Source organism: Lathamus discolor, chromosome 5 (genome assembly GCF_037157495.1).
Source record: "Lathamus discolor isolate bLatDis1 chromosome 5, bLatDis1.hap1, whole genome shotgun sequence".
Taxonomy (NCBI): Eukaryota; Metazoa; Chordata; class Aves; order Psittaciformes; family Psittacidae; genus Lathamus; species Lathamus discolor.
In genome coordinates this window covers 70318412-70328807 of record NC_088888.1, presented here as the reverse complement: position 1 = coordinate 70328807, position 10396 = coordinate 70318412, and the positions used below count along the sequence as shown (strand labels likewise).

The 10396-nt window shown below is 36.6% G+C and overlaps 1 long non-coding RNA gene across 1 annotated transcript in view; it reads left to right on the top strand.

Moving 5' to 3' along the window:
* The first annotated feature begins 2758 nt into the window (after positions 1-2758).
* The window catches only part of LOC136015361 (uncharacterized), a 154697-nt gene continuing 147059 nt past the window's right edge, over positions 2759-10396 (top strand). The window contains exon 1 of the long non-coding RNA XR_010613167.1: positions 2759-2806. This is a non-coding gene — a long non-coding RNA (uncharacterized LOC136015361). The remainder of the gene's footprint in view (positions 2807-10396) is intronic.

The following is a 10396-nucleotide window of genomic DNA, read 5'->3' as shown; positions in this document are numbered from 1 at the left end:
ACCATACATCTTTTCCATGGTTTTGTCTGTGCTGTGTAACACTATTCAGCTGCATATGTGACAACAGCTTATGTATTCACCCATCTACCAGGTGAATGCACCTATGCTTGAAAAGGGCTTTACAAAAAGGCAGAGAATTATGAGTTGTTATCAACTTATGTTAATATACTAGGAAACTAATAATGTAATTGTTCTGATTGAAATTATAGGCATGATTCACAGGAGGTGAAAATTGGTGTGGCCCTATTTTAACCAATGAAACTTTACTGATGTATGCCAGCTGAGAATCAGGTCCCTCATCTTTATTTTAATAATTTAATGGTAGGCTGACCAGACCATTAGAGAATACAGTTAATATGACAATCCTATATTGAAACTGGAATGGAATATGGAAACTAGTAATGCTAGATGATTTTTTTAATTTTATTTATTTTTTTAACATCTCTGTTGTCCTGTTTGGTAGATGGGTTTTAGGTAACCTGATGAAGTTTATTCTTTGAAGGTGGTGGCATAATGGTACATTTAGCAAACAACCACAATATCGGAAAATATTTTTTGCACAATACTGCAAAAATAACCCACTTTTTGATGACTTTTGAAAAAAAAGGAAGTTCACTTTACCCCTGCAGCTGTTGATATTAGTCAGTGCTCTACCTGTCCTTATACTTACTTAGTCCGATGTTAAAATAGTAACTACAATGCAGAAGAAAAGTGAATGAAAAAAGGAAAATCAGCATGATTCATTTAGTTCTTATAAGTGAATTAAACATATTTCAAATTCTGCATGTATCTCATTGTAAGGAAATAGTGTAAACATGGCTGCAAGTGTTTGATTTTTTAAAATGAAAGTATCTTAAAGAAGGTTATGAAATTGCAAACTCTCCCTGGAACTACAACAAATGTTTCTTCTCGTTTCATGCACCTCTGGGACTGTAGCACTGGAAAATGGATGCAAAACCCCATAAATTTGCCAGATGTGTGGTAAAGGATTCCTGGCATACATTTAATCCTTCACTGTTTCTGTCTCTGAAAGGGGAAAAAAAAAATCAAGATGATTTCAATTTTGGTTTAATTTAAAACATATTACTGAACTAATATATGCATGTCTACTTTTTCAGTGGTTGCCAGAGGTGTTTAGCAAACTGATGTCAATATATCATGTATATATATATTGCATACATGGAATGGTATGGAGTGCACGGTGGCCCAGCTTATTTATTTCTATCAATTTACTATGGAAGGTCCTCTATAGTGAGTACAAGTGATGTCTCAAGATGCAGTTCACGGTTTCTTAAGAGCAGTTTGATTTTAAGAACTTTGGTGTCCGGCATTTGAAGTCATACAGTTTCCTACATCTTTTGTTTTACAAGAAGTATTTTGCACCACTGCTTAGTTTTGAGGCTGCACTGTTAGGCTGTTTTACTTTATCAGTTGATGTAATGACAAATTTAAGCTCTGGAATCTGGAATTTAAGAGAGAAGTAAGAGTAGAAGGACAAGGATGGATTGCACACTTGAGCAATTTTTATAATGTTTTCTAGTTTCACTTGATTGTTTAACAATAACAACACTTCTTATTTGTGTAGCACACTTCATTCAAGACTGTAAAGATTCCTTACCACTTTAAAGTTTCACCGAGTTTCTGAACCTGGATCAGTATTACCAGAACTATGAGATATTATTTCAACAAATTTTATTCACATGGATTTGTGAAGTAACGAAAAATATTTCTATCTTTGATTCATGTTGAAAGAATAGTTTCAACCAAAACTAAGCTGGGAGAAGAGTAGGAACTTTGCACAGCATTGTCTTCGAAATGAAATATCCCAGCCAAACGAAAATTAGTATTTCTTTTAACATGTAAACTTCTTGCTTTTTAAGTTTAAAAGTAAAATTTATAAATTAAAAAGAATATAGAAAAAATGAAGTGCCAAATATTAGACAGAAATTCTACATTTTGTCTTGGACAATTTCTTAAAACTTGCCACAGACTCCCAGCATGGTTGAGGTTGGAAGGGACGCCTGAAAGTCCTCTGGTCCAACCTCCCCAGCTCAAGCAGGGCCACCCAGAGTTGGTTGTCCAGAATCTTGTCCAGGTGGTTTTGAATATCTCCAAGAATGGAATCCATAGCCTCTCTGGGTGACCTGTGCCAGGGCTTGGACACCTTCACAGTGAAAAAAAGTGATTCCTGATGTTTAGGATGTTCAGAGGGACCCTCCTGTGTTTCAGTTTGTGCCCATTGCCTCTGGTGCTGTCACTAGGCACCACTGAAAAGAGCCTGGTGCCCTCTTTTCCATACCCTTGCACCTTGTACACATTAAGATTCCCCCTGAGTCTTCTCTGCCCTAAGCTACACAACAGTCCTGTCTCTGTCAGACTTTCCTCATAGGAGAAATGCTCCAGTCCTTTGTCTTAGTGGCCTTTCACTTGACTTTGTCCAGTAGCACCACACCTCTTGTACTGTGGCACCTGGGTCTGGACACAGAACTCCAGGTGACCTTCAGAGTCCTCACTGTTTTTCTTTCTAACTTTTTTCTCCTGACCACCAAAGTTTCCTGTGGGGTGGGTTTTTTTGTGTGTTTGTGGTTTTTGTTAGGTTGTTTTGTTTTTTTGTTTGTTTTTTGTTGTTGTTGTTTTGGTTTTGATTTCTGTTCTCTATTGTTTTGTTTTGATTTCCTTTTGTTGTTTTTTTTTTTTTTTCCAGCTGTGGTTATTACAGCCGTTTCATTTATTGATAAGATCAAGCATTTTGAGTCCATATTAATGCTTCAGTAATGCTTTAGAGGTGGATGCTGGAATTAAGTCTGTAAGTCCTCTTTACTATTTTTTATGGGGAGACAAAGCTAGTGAAAATACAAATGAAAACAGTGTTTTACAAAGGAAGTTCAGATGAAGTCCTTAATTGTCTGCCCTTAGAAGCTATAGCACAATGGTGGGTAGAGATTGCAATGGTCCGAGAGGATAGTAACTCAGAAAAGTTAATGGCTTCTTTGGAAATATTGGTTGAAATACTAGTAGTATCAACGTGATGAAACATTTTGTTTGATATTAAACTACATTGTGCTAAGTGGAATTTAATAAGACATAATTTTCTCACTGCTTTGAATTGTTTATTCAGAGAGTTTTCCAGATACAGATCTCCCTTCCCATGAAAAAGGTTTCATACTGTAGTGTGATCTGTCATGGTCTGTGTAAACAAAAAGGAAGCAAGACAACTGAGATTTTTACAGGTAGAGGCACAATGATAGGTAAGAATGAACTGAGATGAAGATTTACATGGAAAAAATGCAGTAGCAAGTGGCATCTTCTGCAACTTAAATCATCATCACTGTGACTGCAGTTGTTTCAAGACCTTTCTTGTCCATACAAGTTGGCAGCTGTGATTATCCATCATTCCCATGCCAGGGAAGAGATGGTTATACCCAAAAGAGAGGGTGCTTGGAAATATTACTATTTTCTCTCATGGATTGTAATAGAAACAAGAACTGCTTTAAGCTGATGACTTAGTGCCAGTATGAAGAGTCTAGACCCGAGAGTATAGGAAGTATGGCTGTAGACAGGTAGAAAGTCATTCCTGAACATTTTCGTGGAGAGTCTTAACTGGTTTCAGCATCACTTGAGAAAAATATTTTGCAGTTAGGATCAAAACTGCGTATGTCTTTAGCAGCATATGTTAGCATCATCAAAGACTTGCCTTGTTCCCAATCTGAGGGGAGTATTTCTGATCAGTGTGTCTGAGTGTGTATATTATGGAGCATGCACACACTCAAGCAAACAAGCACCTGTGTACACTCTTATTTGCACTTCTTCTGGGGACTAACACAGCTTTGTGTGCCCTCTCTATGTGTGATTAAATATTAATTAGTCTTCTAATGTAAGCAAGTGAGTTCACAGGCCCAAGTGCAACATAAATAATGCATGAGGTACCCGAAGGCTCAGCCTGAGAAGCTGATTGGCCACCTTGGATTTGTATAATTATGAAGTTTCATTATTAACAGTGGAAGCAGTGGAGAGATTTGCCTAGCTTGAGGGACTTTGAAAACATAAGCTGTCTCATTAGGGAAAAAGGGAATCAGGCAAAGTATGCAAACTTGTTAGTGAAAAAAAAAGGTATAAAAATTAAGCATAGCTCTTTAAAAGAAGTATTTTCTATGTATATACGAACATAGACATTTCTAAGTATATAGAAGGACTGAAATTCAAATAGGTGAGGTCTATACTACAGCAATTTAACAGTTTTGTTTGCAAGAGGTCTTGCTTAAAAGCTTTTGTTCTCGGTATAAAACAATCTTTAATATTTTACAGAAAAATCCACAGGTAGCTTAATGGGTTCTGCAAAGTGAGAGGTACGGAGGTGAAAGAGAATGAACACAGTCCAGGGTTCTTGCTAGAATATGTGTTGTGCATGCAATTAAATCTCAAGGTCAAACAATTTACAGACAATTACTTTTCTAACATCTCCAGAAATGCCTGCTTACACGTCTTTAATTTTAAATGATACTGATATTCCAATTCTCCCCAAAGGTTAATGCTGACTAAATCCAGCTGTGACCTGACACGATGCGACAGCACAGTGCCTAATTATCCTCTGGATAGTCATTTACTTTAAACCATTAAAGAAATAGGCTGAGAGGAAGATTTAGGACCCAGAAAAAATGTTAGCCTGACTTCTTTCTTCTTGAGGATGGGATGGGCTGAAAAATAAAAATAAAATCTTGCTAAATGTTAGCCATTTGCTTTGATGGCAGAAAATTGTTCATCCCACTCTGTTTTTTTTACAGGTTAAATTGCTAACTAGTTCATTTTATCCATTGCCTACGGCTGGCGCTAAATGTCAGTGACAAATTTTGTACTTGTCTTGAAGAATGAATTAAGTTATGCACAAAAGCTATAGTGCTCTTTTTAAGATGAGTGAATTGCAGAGGGAAAAAAGTTGCTCGTTTGAAAAAGGATTATTTCGATTAAAGGCCTTTTCTATTGTAGTGGAAGACAGGTAGTGGTTTAAGATAATTCCGACAGTTACCTCCCACAGAGGCTGCAGCCCTTTACTAGAAATTTCTTTAAGAGCACTTGCGTCAGATTATATACTATGATTATTATCATAAGACCGTTCGTGACAGTAAAGGGGGTGAACAATTACAGAAAATGGTGACTATTATTCATTAGCTAAGGTAAAACTGGTCTTTCTTCAGTGAGGTCAGCATTCCATCACCGTCACACAAACCTTTCTATAGCTTGCAGCAATGGCAATTAACACCCCCCCCCCCCCAAGTATTCTCTGCCAAATGTTGGTAAGAAGGAACAGTTCATTCAGCAATTTATATTACGAAGACCTGGCCCAGACTTCACAATCCAACTGGCTTTTAGTTGTCTGGCTCTGGTAGCACCCCACCATCTCCAAGTATCTAAGAAGGCCTCCTACCATCATAGTGTTTAAAACTCTAAACTGGTTTAAGCCTAGGGGAGCTCTGTGTGTTCATATTTCATTTGGTTTTATTTTCTTGTGCACTCTGTTTATTGGAAATCTAAGAAGACCTTCAAGTTAAGACTAGACTTTACAGCTACATCTGTTACAGGGGGGCTTCATTAGAAAGTCAACATCTCTCTCCACTGAGGTGTCATGTCTGATGCTGTGTTCTACTTACAGCACCTAATTTGCTCAAAATATAACTACTACTACAGGGCGATAATTATTTTTTACTTTAATTTTTTGGGATTATGAAAGTGCCTGGTGTTTCCAACTGTAAGCAGAGTACCATTGTGCTGTTGCACTATACAAAAACACAGATTTGAAAGAAATGTTTTTAGTGGCACCCACAGGTTTTGGCAGATACTTTTCTTCTCTCGCTGTGTGCATAAATATTTTCACTGATACCAGCTGTAGAAAGTGATATGGTAAATGCTAATCTCAGTACAGTCATAGCAGTCATAAATGGAAGTTAGATCTGTAATTTCAAGTTGAAAGCTGAAATGAAAAATCTAGTGATTATGCACTACTGCCCTAAGCTACTGACAGATTCCCTCTTTCTCTCTACGCTCTCATACCCAGGCGAGGGGATAAGCTTTCCTCCCCAGGAGAAAGAAAAATACAGATTATCAGTTTGCTGGTGATAACACTTGAAATCCTGAAGACAGCCTGGCTCTAAAAAGTAATACAGGCTGGGATACATGTCACCTAATTTTGGACATAGAAATCATAGACACCTCAGTCTGAACTGGTCATTGCTGCTTGTATTCTCGTGAAAGGAGAGAAACAGGAACTAGCAGATGCATTCCATGTAATTTCGGGCTTCTGTTTAGGATGAGATGGATTGACCTCTGGAGATGCTTGGTTCTTTCCATTAGCTTTAAAGAGAACCTAAACTTGGTTGCAGTTTTAGACTCCCAGATTAGGGCACATGCATCATATGACTGATAATTTTCCTTAACTTTTCAAGTCTGGCCTGCCTGCTCACACTTGAAGAATTCATTTCTATTCCCTATGCATAAACAAGTGTCCTTCATAGTATTTATAAAGTATGTTTTGAGCTGTTTCTCTGATATATTTTGTTCAAATTTAGATACCCACACTTTTGACCTTCCTTTTGATAAGCTCCTTAGAGCACCTTTGGTCCCAGATTTTTGGCCTTTTTTTTTATGTAACCTTGCATCACTTACGTGGCTCTCTTCTAAGTTTTCTACTTCACACATTCTTTGCAATATGAATAAATGTTACAAGAGTGGTCTCACCAAAATATTGCATATTGAGAGTCTCTTCCTTGCTTCTGTTTTGTGGTATATGAGTATTTTTTAACTGTTAGTGCCACAACATTGCGTGAAGAAATGATACTGAGATAAATATTTATCATTTCCCATAATACTGCTTTTCAATAAAAAATGTGTGGGATTTTTCTCCCAATTGCATATTTCCTTGCATTAGAATGTAGAAACAGCTGTATTTGTAACTGTAAATTTTGCTGACTGTGACCATTCAGCTAGGCGGTCCTTTGCGTCAGTCACACTCAACTCACTGTTTATCATCCTCTTGACCTCGCTGTGTTCTGATAGCTTAACTTCCTGAAAAGGTCATTATTAAGATATTATTACATTTGGCCAAGAACTATTCTTTCTGGCATCTACTAAAATCAGCATCACATATTGTCAATTTGATATATTTGATGCATTCAAATGTTGGTAAAGAAACTGCTGCCTTTTGGAACCTGCCAGTGAGTCAAATTCACTACATTTTAGTTACTTAAAATAACTCTTAAGTGGTATACACAGATTCAAGCATTTTACCAGGCAATGGAGAGAGAGGCATGTTCAGAGGACAATCCGTCTCACTGACTTCAATGGAAAAGCAGATCAAAATTTAAATAAAGCAGATCAAAATTTAAATAAAGCAAACAAATGAAAAAAAGCAAATCTAAACCAAAAATGTCTTTGCTCATGTAACTCCTCCAGAAGAGAAAGAGATAAAGAGTGAACAGCTAGCTGTTTGGTAACAGATCATAGTCATATTCCACATACAGTATACAAACTGTAGAATTGGCTCTTTAAACACTGACATGTTTTTCTTCACTGCCTGCTCAGCAGGTCTTGGAAACTTATCTTGCACTAAATATTTAACTTTTACATGGATAAAATTAGAAGGGATAAATATCATCCTGTACTTGCTGTTTGAAAATGGGTTTCTCCTTTTCTTGTTTTAATTATTTGAGAACTCAAAAATGTTATTTAAGAAAATGTAATGGACAAATACTGTAAATATTATGTTCAGTCCTGCAGAGTAACAGAAACATTTCAGTTTCATGTTTATTCTTAGAACAGAATTCTGGAAACTATATCTTTTCCTTATGGCACTTTTTCATGTCTCAATTATTAGATGGTCCCCTGGTAAATTCTATCTTTTACTAAAAATTGTAATTGCGTTCCACTGAAACCTCTAGCTCGGGCTATAGAACTTTCTGCTGAACCTTATTGTAAGTCCCAGGACAAATCCGTAATGAATCATAGTTTCTGATCCAGAGACTGAGTTTTTGAGAGCATGTCTCAAAGTGAAAAAAGACATACTCATCAAGAAAATACTTCATCACTGATACAGCTGTAGCTTTGAGAATTGTCTTCCCAGTAATATTGCTTCATAAAACAAAGAAGAATTTGCAAAGGGCTGAGTGTGAATATGCTTTGGTAGCTAACAAGTGACTTAAAATATTTCAAATATTTCCATTGAATAATTTTCAACAAATTTTTGTAAATGCTAGAAGAATGCATATATACATATAGTACCAAGAAGTACAGAACATACCTCTGGGGTTGGTTATTTTTGTTTTCCTTTCAAAGTTAATTGCATAAACGAATGCAAAAGTTCTGCTTTCATTAATTCTATTTAGTAATTTACTCTGTGAGCATTTGGTTTGAAATTGGGGGAACTTGTGTGGAATAAGCACTTTCTATAAAGACGGGTAAGAAAATATGCTCTTCACAAACAACATGAAATGGAAAACAAGATGTAAATCTATATGTCCTGGTTAAAATAACTTATGATGTGGTCACAGTACGAGAATGATTTTTTGGGGGACAGGGTTAGGGTAATATCAAATAAATAATCAAAGTAAACCTGTTGATAACATTAGGTAGCAAGGCGTAATTATTTGTAGTGGGAATAAGCTGGGATATTAGAAATAGCATATGTGTTCCTGCCACAGATTTTACTGTGTTTAAAGCATATTGTTGATAAGAGATGTTCACTTTTCATACGGAATTCATTTCGGTGCAGTTTAGTTTCTTTCCTGCAGTGATACCTGATGAATCAAAGTGTAAATGCCTGGTAGGTTAAAGTATCAGCAATTTTTCTTCTTTTTCTGATGATGTTTCTTCTCAATAATGTGGTATATCCAGGTACATCCAGGCAGAAAGAAATGCAGAAAGTAAAAAAAGTATTCATTCTGTTGGTGAAGAGGAAGAGCACTGTCCCTGCTTCAGGCTCAGCTCCTGCTGCCAGCTCCTGACAGCACACCTAGCACTACAGGCCTGGGTCTGCTGGGTGAACAGCAGGCACTGGCCTCCCTCAGCTGAACATGCCTAAGAGGTGCATTTATGACAACATCTAGCTTGTTTAAAAATGATTGTAGGACGAAGAAAAGATGCTGTGCTGTTTGACTGGAGGGAGTCAATCTACTTGCTCCTGGCAATAAAGTACTAGAAATCGTATGACGTGCAGCCATGGGCAGAACAAAAGCTGATCAGTGAGGCTGTTTTATTATTGATCAGCAATATGAAAAAGATAGTAAAAATCTTGAACTCTAGTCCATCTGAATACACAGATTTGTGAAATCTTCACCTCACAAATGTAGATTTGAGTTCAAAATAGTGCATTTTGAGTTTGAGTTAATAGTAAAGTCTTGTTAATGTTTTAATTAAGAAAACATTTCTATGCATAGCAAGAATTCCTCTTGTAGGATTTTTAAAGCGCCATAGTGATTGGATATTCTAACAGACATTGTGCTGGGTGGGTTTTGTTTTGTTGGTTTGTTGTTTTTTTCTTTGGGGGGGGGGGGGGAGGCAATTTTGGGTTTTGTTTGTTTGTTGTTTTGTGGTTTGGTTTTTTGTTTGTTTTTCCTGAATGAGAAACATTCTGTTTTCAACTGAAAATCCATATCAACTGAACTTTATCACTTGGTTATGTCGACAAAAACACAAGTACAGCCTCATTTTCCTCTTTCCTCCTTTCTAGCATATGCTGTCTTAGGGTAAAATAACTGAAACCACCACTTAAGTCTTTTTTTCTGGATAATAATCATTAGTTTTACACTTTCAGAACATCTCTCCTGAGTCTTCTTTGTTGGCCCACTTCCCCTCAGGGCGCATTTGGATAAGTTGCATCTGCCCCTGCCTGGGTCCTGTAAGGAAACTTAACACTTAGTGTCTCCTTAATTCATGATTTATTAAAAAAGAAAAATCCCCAGTTAGCTCCATTTCAAAAATAACACAGCCATATATTAATCTTAAGCCTAAACCTTTAATCTAAACCTAAACCTTGTTGTTCAAGGGACATAAGGATCCGTGATTCTGGATAGGTTCTTTCACAATGAGAGGTAATTCAGCTTTATTTCTAGTAGAAATTAAACTTTCATTCTTGCTTTATTTTTGTAATTGTGTTACATAGATTTGCATATCCCAGATGTATGCCTTTGAAAAAAATAACACAAAATGTATTTTGAAGTTGTTGGGTAACTCCAGCTTGAAGGACGACGAGAAAGGAGCCATCACTGCCTTACTAGTTTTTTTAACTCATTATTTCAAGTTCACTACAACCAGGAAAGGACACATTTGGATGTGTTTGGAAGAGATTCCTAAGGGTAGCAGAAGCAGTGTACAAGCAAGAACAAAGTCAGTTTAGTTTAATTTTGCCTTT